This window comes from Galeopterus variegatus, unplaced genomic scaffold, assembly GCF_000696425.1.
Source record: "Galeopterus variegatus unplaced genomic scaffold, G_variegatus-3.0.2 Scaffold773, whole genome shotgun sequence".
In the NCBI taxonomy this organism is placed as follows: domain Eukaryota; kingdom Metazoa; phylum Chordata; class Mammalia; order Dermoptera; family Cynocephalidae; genus Galeopterus; species Galeopterus variegatus.
In genome coordinates, this window is record NW_007726884.1 from 458,567 (window position 1) to 470,553 (window position 11,987).

The following is an 11,987-nucleotide window of genomic DNA, read 5'->3' on the forward strand; positions in this document are numbered from 1 at the left end:
GGCGGGCGCAGTACGGAGGGTTGGGATCTCGTCGCCGGTCCCGGTCCGGTACGGGCGTGACACTGAGGGTTGCGATCCGTTGCCGGACACGGAAAAAGAGACAAAAAAAAAAAACATGTTCATTCAACACACTTGTACTGTGTCAGCCTTCTGCACTCTGGGCATTAAGGAAGTAAGTCCTTCAGTCCCTGCCTTCTAAGAACTTTCAGACCAATAGGCAAGATAAGATGAGTACATAAAGAATGATAACACACAGTGGTATATGGCAATGGCCATAAAAGAGGTATAAGCCAAACACTAAACTATTTAGAGAAGGGAAAGAAAACTTCCTGCTGCAACGAACCAGGAAGATTTGGGGAAGAACTACCACAGAGCAGCAGTTTTAAGGACAGGCCAGATTTAAGAGTAAGTGACAGGGCCAGGAAGTGCTTGACAAAAGGGGAATAAAAGTCTGTAAAAAAAAGTCCAGTCTGCTTAATGAGATGTACAAAGCTCTCCATGATCAGCCAGGTGCCTACCACTCTGGCCTCAGCTCCTGCCAGCTTTGTCTTGGACATGCCCACCACACTATTTTATACCCTTCTTTTTTTTTTTTTTTTTTTTAAAAAAGATGACCGGTAAGGGGATCTTAGCCCTTGACTTGGTGGTGTCAGCACCACGCTCACCGAGTGAGCTAACCGGCCATCCCTATATGGGATCCAAACCCATGGCCTTGGTGTTATCAGCACCACACTCTCCCAAGTGAGCCACGGGCTGGTCCCCTTTATACCCTTCTTGACTTGCTGATTCCTGTTCATCCGAGTCTTCTCTCAAGTACCATCTCTTCCAGGAAGCTCTACATTAGCACTTGACCTCCCTTCTCTCTCATGACCACACCTCCCTCTGTGCTCACATCTGACTATTAACATCACAGTGCATGGTAATTACACACATCTGTGCTCCCCACTGGACTCTGAGCCTAAAACAATTTCTGGCACATAATAAACATAGTAAACATTCAGTGAGTATTTGTTGAATGAATTAACTTGTGTCACCAAATCAGATATTCTTCCCATTAGAGCATGATGCCCCTTTTATCAATAAATGTTCACTGTTTAATAATAATTTTAAAAGGATAGCAACAAATTTTCAGTAAAGACCAACCAATCATACCATACTTAAAGATTAAACTAAATTTACACACTTGGTCACTGCACCTACAGGTTATAGAGCAAACAAACGCAACCTCAAGGACCTGACCATTCCCACCCACAGTTCATCAGCCTTGGTACTTTGGTCTCAAAAGAAAGAGACTAAACCAGAATCTATAAAAGGACGAATCCTAGGCCGATCAACATAGTGAGAAAGAACATGGGCTGGGCACATGAAGGAAGACAAGTTCAAAGGTCTAGTATTCCAAAAGCCCAATGTGGGATGCCTCCAGGAGTTTAAAACATACATCTTGCTCTCTGTGTACTGAATGTCAGCCAGAGATTAGCTTTTAGTTCTGGCTACTCAGAAAATAATTTGGAGAAAAGTCTGCCAGAGAAGGGAAAAAAACAAACACACTTCCTCACACATGGAGCAAACACCTGTGCTCAGTTCCATAGTAGGTTCTCATCTGTCCCCAGCAGAAACTGAGAGGTAGAGCCACATCTCCTCCACACCCTTGACTCCTGGCCACACACTGATTCATATGGAGAAGCAGGTGACTGTCTTCACATTGAGGCAACTCTAGTAACCAAGGCTAATCTCCCCAGTGGCTCTCCCCAAGGAACTCCAGGTCTATGTCAGGTTTTCCCTCTGGTCTGGATAAAGCAGACAACACTCAGGAAAACATAAACACAGGCCTAGAAACACACAAACACACTTGTGTGTACTTGCGTCTGATCTTTACTGCTTGGGAAGAAAGGCCAATAGCTTCTGGCAATTTCCCATAGATGATAGTTTTGTAGCCCCAGCCTCCCTGCTCCTCCCCACCCCCAGGAAACTCAGAAACTGCTAACCACAATACTTCACACTAAGCACAAGAAATTCTACAAAGCACTAACCAAATTCAGCTTGCACTGGGTGTCAACTGTTCCTAGAATCTTAAACACAATTCTGGAGATATAAAAAGGGGCCTTAAACATTCTTTCTGGTTTTGAGCCTCAATCATTTTGCCAAAAGCACTCCTGGGTCCTTTATTAAAAAGTTGTAAATATGCTGAAGTCCAAAGCAGGACATATTTATCTTTTTGAAATAATTTGTTTCCAATGTGATCCAGTTCATAAATTAGTCTGTGGAGTTACCATTTTCCAACACATTATGCGCCTTCCTGTCGAAGTCTCAAATTAAATAGCAGCACCATTTCTACAAGTACCATTAACTTTTACAAAAAAAGCTTTAAAATATATTATCTCGTCTGTGCCCACAAGCTTAAACAAGTGTGACATTCAACCTCAAATCTATCTTCCATACTTTGGGCAGTGTTACTGTCCCAAAGAGAAATTCAGTTATCTCACTCACAATATTGAAGAACTTCCATTAGTTCCTTGCAGCCTCCAAGGGCAAGGTTTTAGCCTGATTTCAAATTGGTCTTCAGCTCACCACATAAGCAGCACCTCCAACCATAAATGTGTCCTATGTGCCAACTCAGTGGTCTCTGCTCCTTTAATGTCCCACACTCTTCCTGCCTCCATGCCTTTACACATGAAATGTCCCTCAACCTGTCCTCTCCACTTCACCTCCTTCTCAACCTAGCAAACTCCTACCCAGCCATGGGTCTAGCTCATCTGTTACCTTCCAGCTTTCCCAGGCAGATGCTCTCTGAAATCTCATAGTAAGCTATATGTATTTCTCCTAGAACATTTACCACTGTATTACTGCACTGTAAGTATTACTTTACCATTTTCACTTTCAAGAGCCAAGAGGAGGAGGAGGAGGATGGAAGAAAAAGAAGAGAAAGGAAGGGAACTGACATTACTGAACAGTGACTCTGTGCAAGGCACATGTTAGGTACTTTAATATTTTTTTTATCTTATTGGTTCCTTAGAGCCACCTGTGAGATAATGACTGCAATTTTTTTCTGAAAAGAAAACTGAGACCCGAGTTAAGTTACTTGCTCAATTATACAACTAGTAAGTGGAACCAAGGTTTAAACTCAAGCTTTTCTGACTCCAAAGCTAGGTTTATTCCACTATAAAGTGGCCTCTATGGTGTACATGGGCTTCCAGACTCACACCTGCCCATGGACACTAGCCAGAAACACCCTCTTTACTATATAGCCCTTCTCCCATCACATTGCCAGCCATTGTGCTTCATAATTCTGGCTTCTGACCTTCCACCTATGACTGCATCTCAAAGCCACCTGTTATTAACTATCACCTGCCAAAGCATCCCTAGGATTCTAGCAAGAACACAGTAATTAATTTGCAGAAACGTGGTATGATGCTACTTCAAAAAGACTCGAGGGTGCACATTATAAAACAGAGTACAAAAGTGTCATATCTAAGTGGTCTGACTAGGGCAACTGGTTTAAGTAATCCTTTAATTTTAGAAAATCGCCATATCATGGATAGCATGAAGATCAACTTCATTTTTACTTATATTCCTCAGCATATTCCCTTTCATTTATCAAGCTCTGATGCCCCCAAATAAAATGTAATCAGGGTCTTCCAGAAATAAAGCAAAAGGAAAAGATGACTTGCCAGTCCTCCAGAGTCATATTTCAGCTACTCTAGCCCCAGGCAGTGCTGTTTCTTAACTACAACAGTAAGCGGTGGACTCCTCAGGCTGTCATGTGCTGAGAGAACCTGATATTTTTTCCTGGAAGATTATGTCAAGTCCATCATTACATCTCCATGGTAACAAAAATATCCCAGGTTTTCTGGAGTAGTCCCAGTTTCAAATATAATCTGTTATGAGACTCATGCCAAACAATATGTCTCAGCACAGGATTCAGTAAGCATGAATATAACATCTTTCCTCTTCAGAACCTCTCCCCACACCACTCCAAAGGCATCACAGGGTAACGCAAAGAGCACAGGCTTTAAAGTCAAAGTAACCTGAGTTCAAATGTTTGTTTTGCCATCTACAAATTGTGTGTCCTTGGGCAAGGTACTTAATTTCTCTGTGCTTCCATTTACTCATCAATAAATTAGTAATTATCATCTACTTCAGAGAGTTGTCCTGCCAATTAGATGAGCAAGGACCTAACAAAGGATTGACACACACGAGAGTACTTCAAAAAGTCCATGGAAAGGTTTGAATTACCTTTCAATTCTATTTTTCCCAAATTTTTTGAAGTATCCTCATATGTACTCAATAGATAGTAGACATTCTGTTTATTAACATGTTCTTGTTATTATTTGTAGCATCTCTAAAAGGAATGGAAAAGAAAGATATCATTTTTGCTCTTCTAAGTAAAGGACCATAAATGAGGTGATTTATCCAATGTAAATAGAACTAGCACTCAACTTCCTGAGCACAACACTTCAGTTACCATATTCCAGGGCAGTATTGATTCCTAAATAGGCTACTAAGTTGTTGACTCTTCACTCCGTAGTTCAGTGTCACCTCCAGATATTTCCTGAAATGCTTAAACTTAATTATTACTATCTCTAACAAAATTTCCTAAGTTTTTGCAACAAGTCCATTTCAAGTGGTCAAAACACTGGCCAAGCTAAGTATCCTCACTCTGCATTTCGAATTCAGTTTGTAGCTTCCTGAGTTCATGATCAATAGAATAGAATGCAGTTAGGGTATTGGTAGGGTATAAGTATATCAGATTATCTTCTGATGATGCAAAGCATGGGCTATGGAGTCAGCCTACCTGGGTTCAAATCCCTGTTCCTCCTCTTATTAGCCATTTTACCTTGAGCAACTTATTTAACTTATCTGTGCTCAATTTCCTCATCATAAAATAGAAAAAATAATAGTGTCAAAAATAGTATCAATAATAGGTTATTGTGAGGATTAAACAGATTGATGTAGGTACAGCATTTGGAATTGTGCCTGGTCCATAGTAAGTGCTCAATAAATGTCAGACATCATCATCAGCATCATCACTCACTTGCCTCACAGGGTTGAAAAAAACAGATTGAAGCAATCAGATATATTACTTTAACAACCAAAGACAATATAGCAACCAGATCAGGCAAAATATTTTTAAAATAACTGAGGAAGATGAGTACTGCATAACCAATTACTACCACACTAAGTGCTATTAACGCAGCAGATCCACAGCATCTGCAGACTAAATGCCTGTGGTTCCAACTATTCATAAGTTACCTTGAATATGTGTCATATAGAAACTGTAGTTAAACTGGAAATGGGGCCAGATAGGTATGAAGCCCTGCTGATGAGTCTTTGGCCAACCACCACCAACAGCATCTCAATCTGGTTTTGCTGGTTTTTATTAAATATATGACCTCATTTAATCCTCTAAACAACCTTATGAGGCAGGTATGATCATTCCCATTTTACAGACACATCAAGGAAATTGTATGATAATAGTTGTAGACTTGAGGTACCAAAGATCTCAGGACATGTCTCTAGACATGTCCCAAGATAGTAGAACTGAAACAATCCTAGAATACATTCTAAAAAGAATTACATGTCATACTGAATACCCAGACCTTTTACTTCTATAATTCAAATGACTAGTCTAAAACCAACAGTGGCAAAGAATCTGCCCTAAAGAATCTAACATGCCACGGCTCAGTCTTCCTCTCAATGCAGATTGCTGGCAAAAGAGGCAGAAGCGGTCAGGGTACAAATCTGACTGAGCAACTTAGCTTGGCCTGGGATAACCCATGCCCTCAGCTTCACAGCCCTGTGTTTTAATCAAGTGACTGAGCCAGTGACAGGAGAGCCCAGGCGCCTGTAGCCATGAGTAATGGTGGCACAAAACACATCTGTCTAATCAGAAGCTGGTGGCTTCAGTTCTGTCCAGACTTAGAGTAAAACAATGCTTCTGTAAGGGAAAAAAGAAACCGTCTATTCACCCAAAGGCAAACGATGCCTTTATTTCTCACTCTAACTCAGAATGCAAATTTGTGGAATTGCTTGCTAGGTCTTATTCCCCCACCCCCACCCCAATATTTCTTGATGCATTTATAGAAAGAAGACTTATCTAGCAATAGTAAACCAAATCTATTTCCATCAGTGGCTTCAAAGTGTCTAGAAAGTATGCCGTTAGGAAATGCTTTTATTTTGGCCTCCTTTTATCTTAGTCGTCAATGTGAGGGATAATGCATAGAAAAGTGTTTTGGGGGGCTGGCTGGTTAATTCAGTTGGTTAGAGCACGGTGTTATAACACCAAGGTCAAGGGGTCACTTCTACATACCGGCCAGCCACCAAAAACAAACAAAAAAGAGTTTTTTGTAGGTTAAGTACTTGACATATGTAAAGAAGTCACTGCAGCCATCTGAGAGACACCGTACCACATTTTAGCAAAGACTTCATTTCAGGAGAGTGATTTTTTTATTCATTTGTTCATTTATTAATTAATTTAAAGTACTTTACTGGGTTCCCTTTGAGTGCTAGGAACTGTGCAAGGCAATAAGGATGCAGAATTAAACCACACAGTCCAAGCCCTCAGGGATACAATCTTTTCCCAAATTGGTCTTTTCATCTCCATCCTATTCCAGTCACAACTGTGCACTCTCGCTACTCTCTTCCGTATCCTCCTTCCCTCTCTCTTCCCTCTCCAGTTCTGAGCCACTCAAGGGTGGGGTCATGTGCTTCTCCCACATTCTACAAAAGTCCTAGCACTGGGCCAAGTGCCCAATGGCACTAAAGAAAAATTCTGTATTTAGTGACATAAAATGCAAGGACTTAGTGAAACAAAAGGCCATAATGAAACACATAGCTTTGTTACCATAAAAAACCCACTTTCGTTATATCTCTGTCATCCTACCTTCCCCAAAATTGCCTGAAAGCAGTTCTCTTCTCCCCAAAATCTCAGGATGTTCTACATTAATAGCAACTAATAAACGAACAGAAACAACTCTCCTCTCAATGATCTGTGTGGATCATGAGTTCTACATGAGGGCAGTCAGCTGGGGAGACCTTTAGAAAATCATAAGGGGGCACGAAAAGCTTGAAAAGCCACAGAAAGTGGGAACATTTTCTGACACGTGATTCATCTGGATGTGGTAATTCTCTACCAGACTTCTATTTGGGCAGACACAAATGGAAAACAACCCAGAATTAGATTTTTAAGACTAGAAGGAAGCTTATCTGGTCCAACTTCCTAACTGTATACATAAAGAAACCAAGGCTCAGGGAGAGGATGTAACTAAATTCAGATTGTGCAGCTTGTCTTTGGTAGATACAGGAGCAGAAGGCAAGCCACCTGCCTCCGAATGCAGGGCCCATTGTTTCCACGGGGCTGCCTGGAGCAGGGTGCATGCCTGGAGCAGCCGGATGTAACTAAATTCAGATTGTGCAGCTTGTCTTTGGTAGATACAGGAGCAGAAGGCAAGCCACCTGCCTCTGAATGCAGGGCCCATTGTTTCCACGGGGCTGCCTGGAGCAGGGTGCATGCCTGGAGCAGCCCTTGAGGCAATGGCTGCTGATACTCACAATAACCCCAGGGCTACACTGCCTTTCCAGTTGCTCTTACTGGGTCCTCCTAGCAAGCCTCTGCCTTACTTAATGCAACTAGAAATAGCTCTCAGGAGCTCCAGTACTCCCCGTGCAAATGAATAGCTCCAATGAATGGCAAGCCTGCTCTTATTCTGTAAAATGGGACTATCTTCTGGCCTTCTCTTCTGTTCAGGGATGTGATGAGATACTAGCCACCAAGGAATCCTATATTACTTGAAGAAAACTTAGAGTGGGGATCCAATAGAACATTTACATCATAATTAAACTTTACTAATGTTAAGCCAAGAGTTGGATTATAGCATTTTACAAAGATTGACAATGCTTTTGATCTTTCCATGTTTAAACATTTTTTTTTTAATAGCATACGCACTTGCATGCAATTCAAGCAACAAACAATAACACCTGACACTTGGTCCTAGTAGTGACTCTGGTAGGGGAAAGTAGAATAGGTTCATTTTCCTCAATTTACAGAAGAGGAAACCGGCTTAAAGTACCTACCTGTTTTGCCCAAGGTCACACAGGTAATAAAATGCAATGCTGGAGAAACAACCTTGTTTAGGGCCCCCTCTCCTCACTGCAAATTAGCTTTTGAGTTTTCTCTTCAAATTCTACACATCAGCAACACTGACGAGCTACCTTTTCTGTTACATTTGAAACATTTAGCAAGGAGCACAACTTGATCTTTGCAATTTCAGCAGCAGCAGCAGCCTTCCAGGCACTTTTCTCTGCTAGAAACTAAATGACACAGGAGAATTCTGGGAAGGGGGAGTAAACTTGGGGCTCACAAACAGAATTAACCATTATGATGCTTTTAATTATCCATAATTTATTATCTGCATTTTTCCAAAAACAACCTGAGATGGCTCTTAGCTTTGACAATAATTCAATCAAAAGTCAGGATTATATTTGTTGGGAAAATAGAATAGTTTGGTCAGGGCCCTCGCCTCAGTTCCAGTTGGGTGTGGTTCAGCATTCTTTGCAAGCAAATTGTGTGTGTGTGTGTGTGTGTGTGTAGTTAGTGTGCATGCACACCAATGTATCTTTTTAGTTTTGTTGCTATTCTTGTGTTCTTTAGAGAGAGTTTTAGTGAAGCAGGCGGGTGGGCGTCAGCCTCAGGCATTGGCCCGCACAGCCATGCTTCCCAACCTATGGCTCCAAGGACCTTTTGGCCGGTTAACTAGCTCATAGACCTGTGTGAAGGGGTCTGGTGACCCAGCATGGCGTGTGAGGGGTCTGGGGACCCAGCCTGGTGTGTGAAGAGTTTGTGACCCAGTCTGTGAATGGGCTTGAGGGGTCTGTGGGCTCCAGACTCAGCCTTAGCTCGACACTCAGTCCAGTTAGTGCAGGATTACCAGCAGGTTAAAGAGCACCACAACTGGCGTAGTCGTGGTCAAGTAGCTTTACAATTGGCATCATGAGCAGGATTAAGAGCCCCTGTAGCCACAATATTCGTTTGTTCTTTTTTGTTACATTTACTCATATTGATGCAGAAAAAAAGACTTGGAATGCTATATCTATCCTAAGTCTTGCATTATTATTTCTGATGTATCAATTTGTTATTATTATTGCTAATCTGTATTTTATCTTTTTTCTGCAATGAATATATATAGTTTTGGTAATAAGAAAATGAAAAATAAAGGATATTTTAAAAACATTTCTTCATTCTGAAAAATGGGAAAAGAGGTTGTCTCCACAGAGAGTTGAGCAGCTCTGCTACTGTGAACCAGAAAATGGAAAACACAAACAGTACTCTAAGCCCTCGTACCAGAATCTTTGCCCTGCTTCTCCATCTGGGTACTCCTAGCCCCCAAGAATGTAAAACAAACTGCCAGGACACCAATTTTTCTCATATATATTCGGGGGGGAACAACCCCCTTTTTAAAATATGTGTTTAAACCAAAGTCCACTTATGATAAAATCAAGTGAAAAAAATTGCATGAGTCCTTAAAACAACTTTCAAGCTTGCTGGGGCCAATCTGAACTACACTCCAAATCCCAGGACCACTTGTCAGTCTTTTTTCCCATTGGGGACTCTTCTATGAAGAAGTCTGGGAAGCCCTAAGACAAACAATACCATCTTCATCTTATTTACCCCCTCTTTAGAGAGAGAGAGATAACTTCATTAAAACCAAGTCACTTTTCCTGTTAGCTGAAAACAAAAGCCGAATTTTTCTTCATCTACTATATCTTTAAAAATTCTTTATAAAACAGGTGGCAGCAAACTTATTACCTGGGAACTCTGGAAGCCCACAAGGGTGCAATTCACCCTCCCTCCCTTGCCAAAGGGAGAGAACCTCCTGGACTGCAAGTGCTGGGTTTTAAGAATGGTGGGGCCCTGGCTGCCCCTGGGCCACCTCACACATTTCTATAGGGGAGCAGACTACTCTGCACAAGGTGCTAATTCATTCATTCCAAAATATTTATTGAGTAAAGCTTGGAAAAGTCCTCTTAGGGGACAGTGGGATCATTCACAAGCCAACGGTCAGGTCTAACGGATCAGACATGGACAATCAACCTTTCATTAGACCCCAAACCACCACTAGGATAAGGCAAACAGGGCCCCTGCCCCAACCACGCACTAGCAGCTGGGCAGGATCAGGCAAGCCTTCTGGAACAGAACTGCTGCTGAGAGGGGCTAATGCAGCCACTGATCCCCTCCACAGTAACTGAAACTCCCGCACCATAAATGACATAATACCTCTCCAACGCTTTGAAGATTGTGTGGCACCTAGTGCGAGCTCGATAACATTAGTCATTTTTGCTGTTCTTATTCCAGTTTGCCCTTACTCAAGGAGCACAAAAGAAGTGGAAAGAACCCAGGTTTTAGAATTAGAGAGACTGGATTTGAGTCTCAGCTAGGCTACTTTCCAGCTATGTGACTAAGGGAAGTGTGAACTTTCTGAGCTTCAGCTTTTCATCTGTAAAATGGAGTATAGTATTCCACCCCTAATGTGGCTTTGTGAGAATTCAGGACATACTATACACAAAGAAGAGCACCTGGCCCATAGTAAGTGTCCAATAAAAGACAGTCAACATTGCCCTGCCCCCTTATCTACTCCTTCCTGGTTGCTCTTGATGGGTCCTGGAATCTGATTTCACCTGGATACCACACTAGGAGTGAGATGAGGCAGAAGAACTACAGAGGAGGGGAAGGGGTGGGGGATAGGGGGGAGGCATTGCTGGAGACCTTCCAGAGAAACCCATCAAAGTCCTCAGCTGCTTTCAGCCATCCTCCTCTGTCTGGCTACTCCACGCAGCTAACAGCAGGGGCCACCATCCTAAGTGGGGACAGCTGCCAAGAAGGGGACAGGAAGCTGGACAGCAGTTTGAATCCATCCCACCTTCCAGTGTCTGTCTGAAGGCGATTGGGCTTCCTCTGCACACCCTGCCATGCTGTGTGGTCAGAAGGCTGACAGTATGATTCACAGTCTGAGCTTATCTAGGTTACCATCTCAACCCACAGCCCAAAGCGCTGGAGGTTGCTGGTCACCAACCAGCACTAAATGAAAAGAAGAGACTTTTAAGGCAGGAAGTGGAGCCCCTCAAAGTCAAAGGGTTTTATAAAGGGAGGAGGAAGGAAAGGGAAGAGGCTGGATGAGGCTCACTTCCTATATGCCGGTGGAGCCCTGCATCTTAGTCGCTGAAGCAGTCGGTTTTCCAACTTTGAAAGATAGGTCCCACTCGTGTGATTTATAGCTCTCGGCGAGAGCAGGTCTGGGTGTAGGAAGAGAATTCCAGAACAAATCTTTTCTAAGGAGAAATCATCAGCCCCTTCCCCGCCCTTCCCAACACCCCACCTGTAAATAGGTCCTAACGCTCAACCTCTCTTCACCGGAGCGATCTGGGGACAGTTCCTCTGCAGCCAGGTCCTGCCAGCAGCCAGCACCAAGCCCAGGATCAGTCCTCGAGAGCCCCAGGAAACGCGACAGCCCCGCAGAACCCCCGCCTACCCGGGCATCCCGGCTCTCTGGGGGACACTCGGCCGCCTAAGCAGCGCAGGTGGCTCTTGAGGTGAGAAACTGAGGAAGGCGGTTAGTTCGTCGGGTGCCAAAACGCAGTTCACGTTTTAGAACTCAGAAGATTAAAGAACATCGTTCTACACCAACTCCCTCACTTAACAGAGGAGGAAACAAGAGACCCAGAGAGGGAAAGACAGTTGCCTGAGGTAACACAGCGAGTGGGCGGAGAAGTCGCGACCAGAACCCGGGTGCGCTCCTTCGAGCGGCCACGTCTCCTCGCCCCTGCCCCCGGCCTGGTGGTCCAAACCCGGCAGCCCCGGGCGCGGCGCGGCGCGTTACCTTCCTCCGTGCCGGGCTCTGCGAGCCTCCCTCCCCTGGCGGGACGCGGGCGGCTCTATCCCGCTCGCTCTCCGGCCAGCGCAGGGCGGCGAGTGCGGGCTTCCCCAGCGGGCGGCG